Source organism: Triturus cristatus, chromosome 7 (genome assembly GCF_964204655.1).
Source record: "Triturus cristatus chromosome 7, aTriCri1.1, whole genome shotgun sequence".
Classification (NCBI taxonomy): Eukaryota; Metazoa; Chordata; class Amphibia; order Caudata; family Salamandridae; genus Triturus; species Triturus cristatus.
Window position 1 is genome coordinate 273,768,033 of NC_140590.1, and position 20,986 is coordinate 273,789,018.

General features: G+C 49.8%; 1 protein-coding gene across 4 annotated transcripts in view; it reads right to left on the minus strand.

The window, feature by feature from the left end:
* Positions 1-20,757, minus strand: part of LOC146809395 (oxysterols receptor LXR-beta-like) — a 198,166-nt gene extending 177,409 nt beyond the window's left edge. For all 4 annotated transcript variants that reach the window (XM_085616220.1, XM_085616218.1, XM_085616219.1 and 1 more), the window contains exon 1: positions 20,620-20,757. The gene's annotated coding sequence lies outside the window, so the exon portion shown is untranslated. The remainder of the gene's footprint in view (positions 1-20,619) is intronic.
* Positions 20,758-20,986: the final 229 nt, after the last annotated feature.

Below are 20,986 nucleotides of genomic sequence, written 5' to 3' on the forward strand. Positions count from 1 at the left end.
GCTGGTGCCTGGGGTCTTGCTGTCCCCATAGACTGCCTCTACTCCTTGCCCCTGTGGAGCACTGGACTGCCTGGTGGTGCGTGCGGGGTCACTGTGGGGGAGCTAGTGGAGATGGCGGGTGCTGGAGGAGTGGCAGGGTACTTTGAGCCTACGGCCTGTGGATTGGAGGCACCTTCCCCGGGGCGGCTGTGACCAGGGGGTCTGCACGCGGGCCATTGGTTCTCCGTAGAGAGCGCCGCTGCACTGCGGTGGTCTGAGGAGGACTGGAGATCTGGGGAGCGCTGACGGACTACTGATTGCTCCCTGTGAAGTGCGGGCTGTGAGGAGTGCACCTGTCCATCCTTATAGTGGTGACTGGGGGGTACGGGGCCCTGCCCCTGGACGCTTCTGGACTGCTGGTGCCACGGTAGCTGGCCTCCATACTCGCGCTACACTGAAGTCGCCCCTGACTGTGACATTTGGGAGTTGCTGGAGTGGAGGACGCCTGGAGACCGGGGGCACTGGGCGTGCGATGGGCCGAACGTCGGGGAGGCGGGGATTTGCTGTCCTACAGGATGAAGATGGGGGGCACCGTTCTGAAGGCGAGGATGTTGCGACGAACACCCCCAGGGCGGAGATTTCGAGCGGTCCTACCTTGGTAGATATAATGCAGGCCATCACGGCATCCCAGGAGTTCCTCGAGACCAAGATAGACACTATAGGTGTGGACCTGGCTTTATTAAAAGATGACCACAAGAAGCTGAAGGAGCGGGTAACGGCGAATGAACGGACGATGGCGGACGTACCGGACAGGGTGACAGCCTTGCAGCACTCCTTGGAACAGATGGCGAACAGGGTGCGAGTGCTGGAGCTGAGAGCGGAAGACAGTGAGGGGCGCTCCCGCAGGAATAACCTCCACATCGTGGGTGTTCCAGAACGGGCGGAGGGGAATGATGCAGTCCGATACTTGGACGACTGGTTCCGATCCGAGGTTGCGCCGGAGGGGTTATCCCTGTTATTTGCCCTGGAGAGAGCCCACAGAGTCCCGGCTAGGCCTCCTAAGCCGGGAGCGCCCCCGCGGCCCATAGTGGCCCAATTGCTGCACTACCGGGACAGGGACCACCTCCTGCAGCAGGCTCGAGAGAAACAACACCTGCAGATTGCTAACTCCAGGGTGATGCTCTTTCCGGATTACACCCGGGAGGTCCAGAAGCAGCGCGCCTCTTTCTTTGCTCTCAAGCGGAAATTGCGCCAACTCCATATTTCCTATGCGATGCTCTTTCCGGCACGGCTGCGGGTGGTGGACGGCTCCAGTACCCTCTTTTTCACCACCCCGCAGGACGCGTGGCACTGGCTCGAGACGCGGCAGGCGGGACCGGTGCGGAATCAGCCAGGGAGTGTAGTTGGCTCGGCGATCCCCTGTTGCCGTGAGTCCGCCGGGGTCCTTGCCGCTGCCGGATCGTCGTCTTGAGCGCGACAGAGCTGTACAGGCGGTGGTGGCGATCAGTCAAAGTAGCTCTAGGCTGGCTTCTGCTGCTTCTAGCCGAGGGTTGGAGAGGTCTGGATCTTCTCCGGCTACCAGCACGAACGGGGACTCCGATGCTGAGCTGCCGGAGGTCACTCCGCAAACAGTGGACTTGTTTGGCTGATTGGGGCCTGCATGGTGGGGTGGGACGTGCTTGTACTGTCACCCAGGTTTGATTATTAGAGGGCATGTAGCCTGGGAACAGAGGGGAGTTGCTTTCAATGGAATAGAAATGTGGGGGTCTTTGAGGGGCTCCTGCTGGTTTATTCGCACTTGACGGGGGAGAGCCGGGAGGGCTTTGGGTCTCTTGTGTCGGCTCACGTTTCACTATCCATGATGGCAAGGTTGACTGTTCTTTTTGTTTGGATGGGGGCCTGTCCTGGGGTGTGGGAGTTCGGGGAGTTGGGATGCTGGGGTGAGGGGAGGGTGGGGCCAAGCATGTCACAGCAAGAGGTGGACTGAGCAGTGACTACAGTGCCGTGTCATGGCTGCCACCGTACATTAGGGGGACGCACACCATGGCTCGACGGCATAAGATTCATGCTTATCTTCGACGGCGGGAGGTGCAGATAGCATGGTTTGCGGAAACGCACTTAAACAAGCAGGAGGGGCTAGCACTGCAACGGAGATGGCGGGGGCAGATGTTCTGTACCACATACTCGACATATGCACGGGGCATGTTGGTTTGGATCCGGGCGGGGGTGCCGTTTCAGAGCACTGGGCAGGTGATCGACCCGGATGGTCGCTATGTGGTGGTAGCGGGGCGACTAGATGGTAGGGATGTTGTTTTAGGGAGTATCTATGCTCCGAACTGACCTCCTTTTTTGCAAGCCTTTCTGGGAAACTGGCCCCCTGGTTACCTGGCTCTGTGCTTCTGGGTGGCGACTTTAATTGTATTACTGATGTCTCGTTGGATCGCTCCCATCCTCCTCTCCCGGATTCTCCGGTCCATCGGTTGGCTAGGGTGCGGCAGGAGTGGCAGCAACAGTGGGGGCTGACTGATACCTGGAGAGTACATCATCCGGCTGCCAGGAATTATTCTTACTTCTCGCCATTACATGCCTTACATGTTCGGTTGGACTCGATCCATAGCTCCCCAGATGTCCACGGGGCAATGGTCCATAGTGAATATTTAGCTAGGACGGCGTCGGATCATAACCCCCTGTTGACAGTCTTGCATTGGCTGCGGGATCGAAATATATAACTTTCTTTCGCATGCGTTTTCTTCGCATGCCGTTTCTACGCAGTCGTTAGTACGACCGCGTTGTTAGTTAGCATACCGTTTGTACGCAATTCGGAACTACGAATTGCAGTAAGGGGGTGCTGGATGTTGGAATAGTATAATTTACTATTCCAACTCCAGTCTATGCGGACACTAGGGAAGGTGTTGGATTTTAAATCCAACACCTTCCCCCCCTTACTGCAATTCGTATTTCCGAATTGCGTACAAACGGTATGCTAACTAACAACGCGGTCGTACTAACGACCGCGTACTAATGGCATGCGAAGTAAACGCCGCTTCCCGCGGGATCGTCCCGCCATCCCCACGTGGTGACTTCGTCAGGACACCTTAGAGGACCCGGTGTTGCGGGATACTATTGGGTCGGCTATTGATGACTATTTTTGACTTAACACCAGAAAGGCATCGTCTAGGGTGGTGGAATGGGACGCGTTCAAGGCAGTAATTCGGGGGCGCTGTATAGGCGAGGTGGTGGGAGCACGCAGAGTGTTGCTAAATGATGTGCAGAAGGCGGAGCAGCGGCTGCGCGAGGCAGAAAGGGAGCGCCCGGAACGGCATGCAGGGTTGCTTGAGGCGCGCGAGGCTCTTGCAATCCAGCTTGAGAGGCTGCGATGCTTTGTCTTCTAGGCATACACAGATAAGGCGCATGTGGAGCGGGACAAGGCGGGGCGTTGCTAGCCTGGCTGGCAAACCCGGCGCGTAGGGGTAAATAGATACTGGAGCTGAGGGGACCAGGAGGGGCGGCATTTCTCACCCAGAAGCGCATTAATGATTGATTCCTGCATTATTATGCGGAGTTATATCGAAGTAGGTTGGGGCCTGGGACGCCGGGAGATGAGGACTTCTTGCCTAAGGCGGAGTTGCCACGGCTTGAGGCTGCCGCCGCCGAGGTGCTGGGCCGCGATATTGAAGTGGGAGAGGTACGCAGTGCCATAAAGCGCATGGCCAGGAACAAAACACCGGGGACAGACGGGCTCCCTGTTGAATTTTATGTAGCTTACACGGATGCTCTTGCTCCCCATTTGGTGGCGCTCTATGACACGGCGCGTCGGGAAGGTGTCCTCCCTACTTCCACGCGAGAGGCTCTCATAGTCCCCCTTCTCAAGCCGGGCAAGCCTGCCTGGGATCGTTCATCCTATAGTCCCTTAGCGATGCTCAATCTCGATTACAAGATCTTAAGCAGCATCTTGGCCAGTCGTTTGATGCCTTATATGACGACATTGGTCCATGCGGACCAAGCTGGGTTTGTTCCCTCTCGCAATACTGCGATGAATGTCCGCAGACTCCTGCGCATTTTGGGGTCCAACTCCTATGACAAGGAAGAAGCTCGTATTTTTGCGGTCGATATCGAAAAAGCTTTCGATAGTCTGGAGTGACCCTACCTTTTTAATGTATTGCGAGAGTTTGGACTGGGGGAAAGCTTTGTGCAGTGGACGGCACTGCTTTACAGTGCTTCCACTGCACGGGTAGGGTTGGGGGGCCTGATTTCTGAAGCCTGCATAGTCGCTCGGGGAACGAGACAGGGCTGCCCGCTATCCCCTTTATTGTTTGCCCTGGCAATAGAGTCCATGGCGGCGCACGCCAGGTCAGGGCGGTATTTCCCAGGGCTCGTAGTAGAGGGAAGAGTACACCACATAGCATTGTATGCAGATGATCTCCTTTTGTTTCTGCCGGATGCTGGGGATGCGTTACGAGGAGCGCGAGTCTTGCTGGAGACCTTGGGGAGGGTGGCGCTCCTCAGGGTGAATTGGAATAAGTCCTGTCTGTTCCCTGTCAGGCAGGGTGAGCTGAATCGTTCGAGGATAGGGGATGTCCCGTGGGAGCCCCGGTGTTCGCCATATTTGGGGACACAAATTTATCATGATCCCGCTGACCTGCTGGAGGGTAACGTGGGGCGGGCAGTGCAGGGAGCGAAATCCTGCTTTGATTTTTGGGGGACCCTTCCGCTATCGGTGGCTGGTAGGGTTAAATTTTGGTGAAAATGATCATCTTGCCTAGGTTTCTCTACTATTTTGGGACCCTCCCCGTCCGGATTCCGAGTAGACTCTTCACAAAGCTGAACACTTTGATTACGGGGTTTCTTTGGGGAACTGGCCGACGGAGGGTGGCATTAGCTACCCTGCAGAGGCCCAGGGCAGAGGGGGGCCTTGCGTTGCCGGACTTTGAGGCTTACTATCATGCTGCGCAACTTCAGTGGTTCACGAAATGGGTGGCGGGTCACATTAGGTGGCCGGAGGAGCAGGATGGGTCGGATCAGAGTTAGCACCTCCTGTCCTGTGTGCTGCTACGGGCGCCACTGAGAGGTGCTATGCTGCCGCCGGAATTGGGGACGATTCGACAATGCTGGGCGCGACTGGTCAGGAGGGCACATGGGGGGACCCCTTATGCTCCTGAGATCCCGCTGCGGATGTGCGACGTGTTGCCTCATGGGGGAGACTGGAACCAGCTGCTGGCCTGGGAGGAAGCAGGAGTCATGGCCATAGGTGATCTCTATGAGGACGGTAGTCTTCTTCCCTTTCAGGACCTCTGTGAGGGCCATGATCTCCCGCGGGGGGATTTTCTCTTGCATGCTGCCCTGTCTGCAGCTATTAGGAAGCATAGGCGAAATGGGCTGGTGGAACCAGATACGTCTCTCGCTTGCCAATATGTAGTGATGGCGGCGGGTACTTTTAAAGTGGTGACCTGCCTTTATCGTTGAATCACTATTGACATGCACAAACCGCTGACAGCGCTGCGCCTCAAGTGGGAGGCGGATCTGGGGGAACCCATTGCAGAAAAGGCTTGGGAGGCGATTGCGGAGCGGCCGTGGAAATGTTCTCGAAACGCACTGTTCAACTCATTCAATTTTATATCTTCCATAGGGCCTACCTCACCCCCAGTAAAATTGCTGAGTACTTTGGGGGAGGTCGGGCGATTGCCCCCGCTGTGCCCAGGGTGGGGCGAATTTTCTGCACATGCTCTGGGACTGCCCGCGGGTGGGAGACTTTTGGCGGGAGGTGATGACTGCCCTGATGACTGTGACAGAGAGGGAGCTAGTGATGTCGCCTGGACTCTGCTTGTTGCATTGGTTCCCGCACACCACCAAGACTAAGGTTACCAGCCGGTTTATAGACCTGGGGTTGATCCTGGCTAAACGAGAACTTACTTCCCTCTGGAAGGCGAGGCAGGGTCCTAGTTTGGTGCACTGGAACAGGGAGATGGCGAAGTGGGCAGAGAGCGAAGGGAACTATAGGTTACAGTTGGCCCGGTGTAGTGGCAGCGAGAAATCTCAGGAAATGGCACAAGCATGGGTGGCACACCTGGAGCTGCTCAAACATCCTCCAGTGGACAATGAGGAGGTCCTTGAGGAGAGGGACGTGGCAGGGGGCACTTGAGTGAGTCTTCACCGCAGGTAGAAGTGTGGGGCAGGGGGAGGCCCATGGGATCAGGTTAGGTGATTTCCCCTGATGTTCTTGACCAACTCATTGCTGTACCCCGTGTGATGGGGAGCGTGGGAGTTGGTATGAGAGGCATATCTTTTCTATTGTATAACTTAGTGGCTGGCGACATGCTTGGGAGGGTGGCTGGGGAGGGGCTTTGTTGGGGAAGTTTTTGAGCGGGGGGTCTGTTGCTAAACATTGTTGCATTGGATCGTACATGTAAGACGGGCGGCAGGGAAATGTGGATACTTTATGGGACATTGGATGTGGGTCTAGGCTGAGATTGATGGACTGGTGGCGGTACTTCCTTCTGATCTTTGCTGTCGCCCAGTCAAGGGGCGGCGGGGATGCGTGTGTAATTACATGAAACTCAATAAAAGTCTGTTTAAAAAAAATGAGACTGCTTTCCTCATTCTTTCACTCTTCATCATACTCTAGGCATAGAATCTCCTTTGATTCTGCACGCTTATGGACCATTCTCCTCCGTCATCTCCACGTAAAGAGTAGTCAAAAGGGGTGGCCCCATTGGTAGGGATGATGCTGCCTTTAAGCAACTCTCTTCAAGTTCACACCCACTCCATCAAGGAGTCTCTTAAGGATCCATACTTTTCAATCTGTATATACAACCACTCTTTTCACTACTGAGACCGTCAAACATATTTTTACACCTTTACGATTATGACACACAACTGTACCTAAAAGTGTATTTTCCAAAGGACAGTGCCAAACTAGCAAACAAACCAAACTACCAAATATAAATTCTCCAATCTTGGATGTCCCTGTACCACCTGAAACTTAATCCTGTGACAACCCAGTTCCCAACCAGTGGTTTGTATACTGTAGAGCAGAGGTCTTCAATCTGTGGGGCGCGACCCCCAGTGGGGCCCCGGAGTCATGGAAAGGGGGTTGCACATTTCCAGGCCTCACTTCTGCCTGGAATCCAAAAATGTGCTTTTCATTTAGGATAAAGACAACAGTCCAGGACGCTTCATTCTGATAGGTAAAATGCTTCTGCTGAACTTGATTGCTGAAGTTACTCGAGTTTCCTGTGCAGTGAAAAAAGAGACCGGGCAGACAGGTAAAACAATCCTTCACACCAGGGTGCCTGCTTGGCTGAATTAAATGCAAATGCAGCTATGACTTAATCTGCAAATTTAAAGGGTGCTTGGGAGCAGTAATCACTCCAAGCATTGTGATTGTTTATTTTTCAGTGGTAGTAGGTAGAGTTAATACCTAGGCTGTAAAGTGCGTGCTTTTAATCATAACTGTATTTACACAGCGCTTAGTACCCCTGAGGAGGGTTGAAGGGACAGTTATGTAAAAGAAAATGACATTACTTATGTACTGGTATTTACTAAAACCTACATTTTGGAAGCTCCATTTTATCTTAAAATATTATAAAATAATGACTCACGCATTCACAGTGCTTTTTATCACAGCCAGTGATCTCGTAGCACAAAAAAATTACACATCACTATTCTCCACTGCACCAACCAAATATAAATCTGTGGCTCTCTGGTTACAGACACAGACATCTGCAGTGCATTAACTAATATTGGTTTCATAATGTACTACAGTGCATTTCCCACTGAGTAACATCTTTTTAAAATGTATTTTTCATTTAAGCTATCCATTATTTTATATGTAGCTACCGAATTGTGAAGTTCTAAAAAACAAACAAAATATTTTGGGGCTTATTTATGAGATGCTTGTGCCGCTGGAGCGTCACTTTCTTTGAAGCTCCAGCAGCGCAAGAGTCTCAATTATATATATGTGGTGACGCAAAGTCATCCTGGGTGGCTTTACATGGCCTCATAGATATGGAGTAAGACAAAGCAGTGCAAGTCGCTGCTAAGCCTTACTCTGTGTCAAGTAGGCGTTCCATGGGTATTGAGGTGGGTGTTCCCACGTAACACCCATGGATTTTGACGCTGCCCCAGATTTACAAAACCATGTAAACCTGGGGCAGCGCCAAAACCTTACGCCTCCACACAGCAGGCATAACGGGGAGAAATGTTTTCATTTCTCTTCATTATTTCCACTTTCTGCAGCACACATAGAAAGAAGAAAACCCCTCTCTGGATTGTTTTTGTGCAGGACGGTACCCCTCCCTGCACAAAAACAATCCTTACTATGTTGGTGCTAGGCAGCAATTTGTGCGCCAACACAAGGGTAAAGGACAGAAATGTACCATATTTCATAAATAAGGTGAATTCCTGCCCTTTCACATTGGCGTAGGGCAGCGCAGCAAGAAGACTTCTGGTCTTCCCTTTGCCAATTCCTCATAAATGATCCCCTTTGTTTTTAGCTACACCTCTGACCAAGCCCCCCGGATCATTTACCTTTGCTTTGCTAAACACTGTTTAATATTATTTCCCCACTGTAAAAATGATTTGTTGTTGGAATTGGGGGCGCTTATGGTTGTTGATAGTTGTCAATGATGAGGAATACCAAGTTCTAGAATTTTTTGTCAGTGGGAGTCCTTACGCCGAAAAGATTTTGACACGGGTCTGCGGTAGAGTAACCCTTATAGACATCTGTAGGAAGGTGGATATCTGACTATGGTTACCCCCAACTTTTTTGCCTAGTGTCTAGCTGGTTTTTCGACTTAGTTGGCCTGAGATCCTGCCATTCAGGGTCTCAGGCTGTCTGCTCTCTCTGTAAAATGGACTCCATGTACCCTAGGTACATAACCAATTGGTAAGGATCACCTTATTGGACCCTGTACAGTGTACCCTAGGTACCCAGGGCATAGGTGTACCCTAGGCCTCCCAGGGGCTGCAGCATGTATTATGCCACCCCTGGTCTGGCCTTCCAATCAGACACAACTGGCTGATCACTCAGCTGGGGCAAGGTCGTGTAATCACCCCTTGCTTAGATATAGTATGCCTATATCTGCCTTATATATAGACACATGTGTACCTATCAGTCACTCCTATGGCAGGCCTTAACAATCCTGGAGGCAGAGTGCTTGGTAACATGTGAGATGGTGCTCTAGCATGAGCTGAGCCTGTCTGCAGCTTTCGGAACCATGTCCTTATAGCTGTTCTATGATATAGCCTACCATATACTCTTAAAGTGCCTTATAATCTTAAACGGTTATGGTAACTATGGTTGGGCTGTATCAAAACATGTCGTGTAAGGTGTCTAACACTTTGGAATAATACCCCTATACCATTTCTGGTGATGAGGATATTATTCCTCCCTTCTAGAGGGAGAGACATGTTAAAATCCTACTTTGCTGTGTAACCTCTGACCAAAGCCTCAGCATCACAAAATGGATGCTGCTGCCACAGACACAAGTCTGACCTCCTGCAGCTGGGAGTGATCCCAGCCAGGGAGGCCTGGACAATAGGTTTCCTGCTTGGGGAGGTGCTAGCACCTCCCCAGACAGCCTTTAGTGTATTGGGGCAGGGTGGGCTGAAAGGAATGAGACATGCCTGGGGCACACAAGGTGTTCCTTGCATAGTCCAGTTCAAACCGGCGCTGGGGCACTCCAGCCCCAGCTCTGGCGCGAAACTGGACAAAGGGAAGTGGGTGTAACCACCCCCTCCCAGGTCCCACCCATAAGGCGTGACCTAGCAGGTATCCCAGCCCCCCAGATTAGTATAAGAGTGGGAGTTGGGCCTCAAGACTTTAGATTATCCTGAACCTGCAAAACTGAACAGAAACTCTGGACCTTCGACATTCGACGAAAGAAGAAGACTGAAGAATCTCCCTTGTAGCCAAGGAGTGGCTACCCTGTGCAAACAGGCACCATCAAGTGACTACCCTTTGCTTTGTGAAACGTTCGACGAGGAACCGACTGCAGAGCCCGACCAGAGCCTTGATTTCCAGACTTCTCCGACCCTCATCCACATCTGCAGCAGAGCTGAGATCCGTGGAGGCGACGAGCGACGTGGGACCGGCTACCTGGGAAAAGTGGCTAGTAACTTACAGCGCAGCTTCTGAGGTACCCTCGAAGTTGTGCACCGGGGATTGAGAAGCCCCAACCCCAAGCACCATCTGCACCGAAGACCAGCCCCCCACACTCCACGAGTCCTGCGTGGGGCCCTTCAGCATTTTCCTGCTTGCCGCGTCTGTCCGGTTGCTTGCCCGCTGGCTAGTGGCCTCTGTGACGACGCTCCCTGAAATCTTCTGCGCTGGTTTGGCTCCTCCAGACTGGCTCCCGCTTCTCTGCAAAGAAGAAGCACCCCAGACCTTCCTGGTCTGCACCAGAAGCAAGTCCCTTGTTCTTCGTGGGTTCCGCTTGCCAAGGCTTGGTGAGTCCTAGTCCAACTTCGACGCCGCCGACAGCAAGAGCCTTCGTGGGACAGCTCGCCTCCTGGTCCTGGTCGTCCTCGACGCTTCCTGGTCCTCCTGGCTGCAGCGACAAGCTTCACCTTCACCTGCAACTCTTCACGACATCGCCTGGTTCCTTCCTGGTCCCACGTGGTCACTGGCTAGTGACCTTGACTCTGTCCCCTCTGCTTGCAGGTTTCTTCTCTTCTTGATCCCAGGCTTGGGATCCACCGGACACTCTCTCCTGACTGCCTGTCAGCATCTTTCTTCAGGCATCCATAGGAGTCGACGACGAAAACGACGCATCTTCACCCCTATGCACCCGCAGCCTGTGGGCTAGGTAACTTGGGTACTCCGGTGCTCATCAGGATAGTGACTATCCTAGTGTCTAGTTTTCAAGTCTCAACTTCCTAGCTACTCCGGAAGTGTCCTAAATCTATCTATTTCTAAACTGTAACATTGCTATTGACTTTTACGCATTACGCGTGAGTGTTTCCACTCTGCACACGAATCCCGTGGGCCTCCCACTTCCTAACTAACGCTAGTGTAGTGTAGCCCCAGCGATTCCCTAGGCCTAGGCCTATTCTATTTCCGTGACAGTGGTTCTTATACCACTTCTTTAGTATATGGTTTGCGTGGCCCCTAGGGCCTAACTGTATTACTTACCTGTGTGACTTACTGTATGCATTAATAAGACTGTGTTGTACTTACCTCTAAACTCATAAAGAGTGCTGAGGGTTTGCTTAGAATAAATACACTTTATTTTATATATATATCTGTTGTGGTGTCCTTTCATTTGGTATTCAAGGGATTATATATGGTATCACAGCTGGCTTCACATGCCATTCAGAGTTTAGCCTAAGACTGCTCTTGTCCATGCTACCACTAGGATAGCTGGTCTATAAGGTTGACTTTACAACCAATCACCATAAGGGTATTTGGACTGATATAAGGTGTACACTATAACTAGTGACATCATACATCAGGCCAACTTCTCACATTGGTGAGCAGCGGTTGGGATCTGAGCTTGCTGTTGTAATACCATTGTAATCTTGAGATACTAAATTGGAAGATCACACAGATATTGTCTAGGTACATATAACATAGTTTATAATACTTAAGTCCTACTGGACTTAGTGGTTGTAGGTTGAAGGGAGTAACACACCCTGACTACAACTACTAGAGAGGTTTAGTAGAAACAACTAGTGTAGGTAGGTGCACACACCACACCCTCACTAGATCATGCCTCTGGGAGAAGATCAAGTAGATGCTCTCTCAGGAGGGGCAGGTCTGCAGAAGACCCCCTCTAGGTATGATACCTTAACATTCCAGGAGATGAGACAATTGTGTACCTCCAGAGGAATAAAACAGGGTGCAAACCCTACCCTTAGACAGCTAGTGGAGCTTCTGGAGGCCTATGATGCTGAAAGAGCTGCCAGGGATGGTGCCATAGCTGTAGATAAGGGTCTACCCACCACAGATGAGTCAGATGGGACTTCAGAGGAAGAGGTAGACAGCCAGGGCCAAGTAGGAAGACTTAGCCAGGCTAACTTAAGTTTACATGGGAGTTTGCATGGGGTCCCCCCATACAGACCCACAAGTAGGCATTCACAGAGAAGCAGGAGGGACAGATCCCCTTCAAGGGAATCCATCCACTCCCATGTTTCTAGCATCTCTAATGCTTCCTCTCACAGGGGAATGACTTCACCTGAGAGAAAGGAGCATAAAGCCAGAATGAGGGAAGCTAATCTGAGGATTCAGAGGGAAGAAATTGCCCTTGCCAAAGAGAAGCTTGCTCTGGCTAGAGAGCAAAAATTGTGTGGGTCAGAACCCACTGGTGGCAGCAACATTCCTAGAGATAGGGATAGGTCTTATGACCATAGAAACCTAAGCAAGATAGTCCCCCCATATCAGAATGGGGATGACATCCACAAATGGATGACTGCTTTGGAGAGGGCCTGCAAAGTACAGCAGGTACCCCAAAGTCAGTGGGCAGCTATCTTGTGGCTCTCCTTTTCCGACAAAGGTAGAGACAAGCTCCTCACAGTCAGTGATGAGGATGCAAACAATTACAAAGTCCTGAAGAGTGCTCTGATAGATGGGTTTGGCTTAACCACTGAGCAATATAGGTTGTTGTTCAGAGACACCCAGAAGACACAGACACAGGACTGGTCTGATTTTGTGGATTGTGCCACTAAGGCTTTGGAAGGTTGGTTAAATGGCAGCAAGGTGCAGGACTATACAGGATTGTACAACTTGATTATGAGGGAGCAGATCCTTAATAATTGTCAGAACCAGCTTCTCCATCAACACCTGGTAGACTCAGATTTGACCTCTCCCCAAGAATTGGGAAAGAGGGCAGATAAATGGGTCAGGACCAGGATTAGGCCTAAGAATCAGGGTGGTGACCAAAAGAAAGATACCACCAAGCCTCAAGAGAAGGGTGGGGATAAAGCAAAAGAGAAATCTTCCTCAGGGCCCCAAAACTCCACACAGGGTGGTGGGTCCCAAGCTCCCTCCTCTACCACAGTTAAAAAGCCTTACTGCCATGTGTGTAAAACACCTGGGCATTGGAAAACTGACAGCAGTTGTCCACAGGCTAAAAACAAAACTGTTCCTCCAACTACTCCTGTCACACCACCTATTACTGTCAGCAGTAATCCCCCAGGTGGTGGGAGTGCCCCCAAAAATTTGGTTGGGTTTTCTTGGGGAACACAGGGGGACTCTGGCTTAGCCAATTCCCCTACAGCAGCTACTCTTGTCTGTGATGGTGGCATGGGGTTTGCCAACTTCACTGCCTGTCCCAACACTTTGGGTAGGTACAGACAGGAACCCTACATCAATGGTAGAAAAGCTGAGGCCTACAGAGACACTGGAGCTAGCATCACTATGGTGGCCCATAGGCTAGTTCCCTCTGAGCAGCTTTTGCCTGGTTTCTCATACCAGGTAACTAACATTGATGGCAAACAGAACAGTCATCCCATGGCAGAGGTATGTCTCAGCTGGGGAGGTGTCACTGGCCCTAAAAGGGTGGCAGTGTCTCCAACCTTGCCTGTGGACTGCTTGCTGGGGAATGACTTAGAACTCTCAGCTTGGGCTGGAGTTGAACAAGACACCCATTCTAAAATGGTAGGCCTTTCCAAAAAGGGTAGTGGGGTTGTGCCAGTCACAACCCCTGTCCAAGTAGCTTTCCTCCCTGAAAAGGTTGGAAGGGCAGTGGTAGCCACAGCCCAGGCACAGACAGACTTCCCTGTAGAAATTGGCAGAGCTGTGACAGTCACAGCTCAAACACAAACTGAGTGCCTTCCTGAAAAGGTTGGCAAGGCTGTAATGGTCTCAGCCCACACTCAGACTGATATAGGTGTAGTGAAGCCTGAAACTATGGATCACTCCACACAAACAGAGAGTAGTGGGGAGGAAGAAAAGTCTCCCTCTCCCCAGACATTAGGAAAGGGTCAGCCTCCTCAGGGATCTGACCTCACCCCTTGTGAAGGAACTGCCCCAGAGGTAGCCAGGCCTGGCCTGACAGAGCCTCTGATGTCAGTGGCCCCTTCCAAGGTGGGACCCAGTCTGGTGCAGGTAGCCTGCCTCTCTCTACCCTGCCTCAGTCAGCCCAGGGCTGCAGAGGTCAGGGAGGCCAGTGGACCCCAAGAGGGCCCCTGTCCACAAGAACCCCCCCTTCAAAAGAATGAGGATTGCCTGGTTAGTTGCCCTAGCCAGGTGATGGGTAAAAACATTCCTGAGGGATCCCCTTCACAGGTAGTTAGGGACCTCCCCCAGAGGGATTCTGTTGGGCACAGGCAAACATGGGACCTTAGGGCCCCAAACCTGACCTGTCCCTCCAGTAAGCCCACAAAAGGGACCCAGCCTCCAGCTTTAGGTAGCCAGAGGCTGACCCTGAGAGCACAGTGCAACTCAGTTAGAGAAAGAAAGGCATCCATGGTGGAGGATGATTGGAGGAAGCTGAGGCCTCAGTTTGAGGACACTCACTTTAGTACTCCATCTCAACACCAGCCTTTTACTTTGCAAAGACACACCAAAGGTAGAGATTCCCTATGGTGGAGACCCTATGATATCTTTAGGATGAGGGATTGCTTAGTGGACCATGAGACAGGGGGTAACCATGCCAGTGCTGGTTCTTCCTTATATGGCCACTCAGGCAATAGAGGCTTACCTTGTCAAGGCCAGCCTTATCTCCTTTCGTTTGGGGGGGGGGGTTGTGTAGGAAGGTGGATATCTGACTATGGTTACCCCCAACTTTTTTGCCTAGTGTCTAGCTGGTTTTTCGACTTAGTTGGCCTGAGATCCTGCCATTCAGGGTCTCAGGCTGTCTGCTCTCTCTGTAAAATGGACTCCATGTACCCTAGGTACATAACCAATTGGTAAGGATCACCTTATTGGACCCTGTACAGTGTACCCTAGGTACCCAGGGCATAGGTGTACCCTAGGCCTCCCAGGGGCTGCAGCATGTATTATGCCACCCCTGGTCTGGCCTTCCAATCAGACACAACTGGCTGATCACTCAGCTGGGGCAAGGTCGTGTAATCACCCCTTGCTTAGATATAGTATGCCTATATCTGCCTTATATATAGACACATGTGTACCTATCAGTCACTCCTATGGCAGGCCTTAACAATCCTGGAGGCAGAGTGCTTGGTAACATGTGAGATGGTGCTCTAGCATGAGCTGAGCCTGTCTGCAGCTTTCGGAACCATGTCCTTATAGCTGTTCTATGATATAGCCTACCATATACTCTTAAAGTGCCTTATAATCTTAAACGGTTATGGTAACTATGGTTGGGCTGTATCAAAACATGTTGTGTAAGGTGTCTAACACTTTGGAATAATACCCCCATACCATTTCTGGTGATGAGGATATTATTCCTCCCTTCTAGAGGGAGAGACATGTTAAAATCCTACTTTGCTGTGTAACCTCTGACCAAAGCCTCAGCATCACAAAATGGATGCTGCTGCCACAGACACAAGTCTGACCTCCTGCAGCTGGGAGTGATCCCAGCCAGGGAGGCCTGGACAATAGGTTTCCTGCTTGGGGAGGTGCTAGCACCTCCCCAGACAGCCTTTAGTGTATTGGGGCAGGGTGGGCTGAAAGGAATGAGACATGCCTGGGGCACACAAGGTGTTCCTTGCATAGTCCAGTTCAAACCGGCGCTGGGGCACTCCAGCCCCAGCTCTGGCGCGAAACTGGACAAAGGGAAGTGGGTGTAACCACCCCCTCCCAGGTCCCACCCATAAGGCGTGACCTAGCAGGTATCCCAGCCCCCCAGATTAGTATAAGAGTGGGAGTTGGGCCTCAAGACTTTAGATTATCCTGAACCTGCAAAACTGAACAGAAACTCTGGACCTTCGACATTCGACGAAAGAAGAAGACTGAAGAATCTCCCTTGTAGCCAAGGAGTGGCTACCCTGTGCAAACAGGCACCATCAAGTGACTACCCTTTGCTTTGTGAAACGTTCGACGAGGAACCGACTGCAGAGCCCGACCAGAGCCTTGATTTCCAGACTTCTCCGACCCTCATCCACATCTGCAGCAGAGCTGAGATCCGTGGAGGCGACGAGCGACGTGGGACCGGCTACCTGGGAAAAGTGGCTAGTAACTTACAGCGCAGCTTCTGAGGTACCCTCGAAGTTGTGCACCGGGGATTGAGAAGCCCCAACCCCAAGCACCATCTGCACCGAAGACCAGCCCCCCACACTCCACGAGTCCTGCGTGGGGCCCTTCAGCATTTTCCTGCTTGCCGCGTCTGTCCGGTTGCTTGCCCGCTGGCTAGTGGCCTCTGTGACGACGCTCCCTGAAATCTTCTGCGCTGGTTTGGCTCCTCCAGACTGGCTCCCGCTTCTCTGCAAAGAAGAAGCACCCCAGACCTTCCTGGTCTGCACCAGAAGCAAGTCCCTTGTTCTTCGTGGGTTCCGCTTGCCAAGGCTTGGTGAGTCCTAGTCCAACTTCGACGCCGCCGACAGCAAGAGCCTTCGTGGGACAGCTCGCCTCCTGGTCCTGGTCGTCCTCGACGCTTCCTGGTCCTCCTGGCTGCAGCGACAAGCTTCACCTTCACCTGCAACTCTTCACGACATCGCCTGGTTCCTTCCTGGTCCCACGTGGTCACTGGCTAGTGACCTTGACTCTGTCCCCTCTGCTTGCAGGTTTCTTCTCTTCTTGATCCCAGGCTTGGGATCCACCGGACACTCTCTCCTGACTGCCTGTCAGCATCTTTCTTCAGGCATCCATAGGAGTCGACGACGAAAACGACGCATCTTCACCCCTATGCACCCGCAGCCTGTGGGCTAGGTAACTTGGGTACTCCGGTGCTCATCAGGATAGTGACTATCCTAGTGTCTAGTTTTCAAGTCTCAACTTCCTAGCTACTCCGGAAGTGTCCTAAATCTATCTATTTCTAAACTGTAACATTGCTATTGACTTTTACGCATTACGCGTGAGTGTTTCCACTCTGCACACAAATCCCGTGGGCCTCCCACTTCCTAACTAACGCTAGTGTAGTGTAGCCCCAGCGATTCCCTAGGCCTAGGCCTATTCTATTTCCGTGACAGTGGTTCTTATACCACTTCTTTAGTATATGGTTTGCGTGGCCCCTAGGGCCTAACTGTATTACTTACCTGTGTGACTTACTGTATGCATTAATAAGACTGTGTTGTACTTACCTCTAAACTCATAAAGAGTGCTGAGGGTTTGCTTAGAATAAATACACTTTATTTTATATATATATCTGTTGTGGTGTCCTTTCATTTGGTATTCAAGGGATTATATATGGTATCACAGCTGGCTTCACATGCCATTCAGAGTTTAGCCTAAGACTGCTCTTGTCCATGCTACCACTAGGATAGCTGGTCTATAAGGTTGACTTTACAACCAATCACCATAAGGGTATTTGGACTGATATAAGGTGTACACTATAACTAGTGACATCATACATCAGGCCAACTTCTCACAACATCAGTTTGGAATTTTGGTAGAATCCTTTTCAATTTACTCCACTCATGTATTTGGCAATGTAGCACTTGGGAAAACACTTTGCTGGGGCATGGACAAAAGCTTATAAATCCAAGACGCAGTTTTATGTCCCTTTTTAGATCTCGCCTAGACAGCGCTTGCTCGGTCTCTTCGAGACATGCTGTATTCAGGATACAGGCATAAAGCTCCACCTACTTTCCGCCCATCTTTTTAATTGGCTCCTATCCCTGTCCTTTGTAAATGGTATATTTTCATTGGTCATTAGGCTTAGTAGTGCCTCCTTTGTACCGCCTTGTCTCGTCTTGTAACTTCCCATGAGGGCACCCCCTGTTACATGTGTTGTTATGCCGGAGGTTTTAATTACAGCCTCAAGGGACTAATTTCTTAAACGTCTTGAGATAGCACACTCACTTGGTCGGCAGTGGTTACTTTACTCACTAGCACATCTCACATTTATATTAGACCTTCTAAAAATGTCCCTTCATCAGCTCCACATAGAGTACAACCTATTACAGAATAATATAATAATTATTTTGTCACATTATAAAGCTACTAATTATATATATGGACATAGCTATTTGAATGTACTTGTGGCACTGTCTTGCATGCAATGCATTCTGAGTAGGGTGGATTTACCACATCTTCTGTAGGGTGCAGTACCATATGTGACCAAAGGTTTATGATGCTCACTAGGGGCCTCTAGAAGCAGCTTGCGGCACTGCACCTAGACAAGCAGTGCTGGTGCCTTGCTCACTAGGGACCTCTAGGAGCAGCTTGCGGTACTGCACCTAGACATGCAGTGCTGGTGTCTTGCTCACTAGGGACCTCTAGGAGCAGCTTGCGGTACTGCACTGAGAAATACAATGCTGGTTCCTGGCTCACTACGCAGGCATTTGCAATGCATTAGGTCTTGCATTACTGAAAGTATGAGCTATAGGCGTTGCATTATTATTTGCAACACCAATACCCCAAACTATTAGTAATGTGAGACCTATTGCATTGCAAATGCTTGTTAAAAACTGGAATCAAAACACAGACGGTAGAGGGTACCAGGCCACGATAAAACTGAAAAATAGATACAGCACAGTAATCCACTGCCACTGGTAGCACTTCAGCACCATACTGGCCAATCAGATCATCATGGTCAACAGCACAAGATTTTTTCTTTATGGAGCTAGCAACTGCACCACATTAGAAGGCAAATCTATATTAACTTAAGGATTTTGTTGAGTCACTTAAAGATTCGAAGAAGTACAATATGCCACCTTGGGGTTATAAAACCCTCCTTTGAAGGACTATCATTTAGTAAAATCAGTACAACTCATATTGGGGTTTATAATTATATCTGCTACAAGTTTCCATAATGCATTTATATTCCATTGCCTATGGTCTTAAACATACGATCCCAGTTTGCTATACAGACAAAACTTTTTTTGTATACAAGCAAGGGTTTTTTACCCATAGTATTTATGGAAACAGTTTTCCTTCTAGCTAGGGGGACAAACATATGGATTTCTATCAAAGCCTGCAATTCCCTTTCATGGTGCAACAATGATGAATTAACTGACCACCTGGTTGTCCTCTGAGCCATACATGTTGTACAGCAGGTTAATACATTAAACCGATCAAATACCACTACAGTGGCAGACCAGATAGAGAGGAAGTGAGTGTTTAGACGCCATATATGAATGACTTTCTCATTCTTAATGGTTAAACTCATCTTGGTAAGTTTGCTCTCTGCCACTAGCCAAAAACGTAAGTTGTATTTTAATAATCAGCAGGTGCAAACAGGTGGAATAATTACGTACCTTTTAGAGACGGCTGTACATAATCTAATCCTTTGAAAAAAGGTCTAATCCAGACTGGATATGGCTATAGTGCTCTTTCATTTAAAAGGGCAAACAACTGTGCTTACGTACTTTCAATAAAATTATATTTGCAGTAGCTGCAATACTATTTTGCCACGACAATCAGGTTTTGAGTCTGTTACGGTGAGGTCGTGAATTTGGCATACTTGTTTAGTATGCTCGCCAAAAGTCCAGTATTGTAGTCTACTGTACGGATGTTGAATGCTTAAGAATATTCCTACAGAAGCATTTCAAAGATGTTCTCCCAACTCCAATAGGAAAATATTTGCTTTGGTCAGTGGAAAGTATATGTTTACTATCTGAAATTCTATACATACCGCCACAAAGAAAGCCACTAAACAGACTGACACAGAACAAGCTGTAACTAGTACCAGAAAAAACTTTACAACTAAAGAAAAAACACAGATTGGACTCCCAGAGTCGACCTGTCAAACACATATTTGCCTTGGAAAAGAATAATTTACAACCCAGCAGATTGGAAGAATCAACCATCCAAGTTTCAGGATAACACATCTTTAACTTGGCTTCCCTGTCAAGAAACGAAGCCGAAAAAAATAAAATCATGCCACATTTCAACGCCTACCTGTGCCCTTTAGCTGTCTAACGACCCCACAGTAACTGAACACTAGCTTAGACGTCCATCCACACCAAAATCTACACAAGTACCACTAGAATCTAAACAACATTCAATATTGTAATTCAGAAACACATCTGTTTTTTGATACTCTTCTCAAGAAGCTCGATCTGCACACATTGCTCAATTATCTACCATAACCACTGTCACACTGTATGGCATTTAATAACATGCAGAAAATGGAGAGAGCCTTTTCCATTTCACGAAGGCAAACTGGTGGTGTCTGCATAACAAGGGACAAGTATCCAGGGCCTATATGGGGCGTTATGACTTCCGATAATTGACTTAAACGTTTGAGCAGCCCGGCACTCCTAAAAGACCGGTATGCGTTTCTGTCAAGAATCCCTTAAGATTCATGCTTCATCTCCTTCCCCGCTCTATCCCCTCGACAGTTTCAATTTTGCTCCATTCCTCTGCCAACCCAGTCGCCGCTGATTCACTATTAATAGATCCCGTTACCCTTTGTTGCATACATTCTTTATTCTTTTGTCATTCCCCACCAAGTCTCCTGACTCTCCTTCTTTGCTATACATGTGTTCTTTCCCTCTCCACCCAGTTCTCCGTTATTTGCTCATCTTCTCTAACCTTAACTTTCCATTCTAATAATCTCTCCAAAATTCCTTCAGATGCTTGTAACACGACTATCAAGTACTAGGCATCAAAGTGATACCCACTTGCCCGCTACTTACATGTACCGTCTGTGAATTATGCCCATAACCCGCTGTCCGTTGTTGATCTTTTAACGGATGTCACTTGTTCATACTTCCATAGCACTTCCTGGTCGCACCGCAACCAATCCCACGGCTGAAGATATTCTAGGAGTTGTCTGTTAGTGGAAGGCACAGCTAATGTGTAAGATGACATATGATTGGAGTAAACCCTATTGAGCAGCACATCATTTCTTAAGTGTTGATTGGCTGTGGAGTCTACACGTGTTTCTGCCCAAGCCGTTCTCCGACGGGGTCAAGAACCGCCCAGTTCAGAGTGGCTGGAGTTTTACCCGAGAAGAGTTAGTCACGGACGGTGACATACTGTACCCGCTGACCTGCTGCAGCT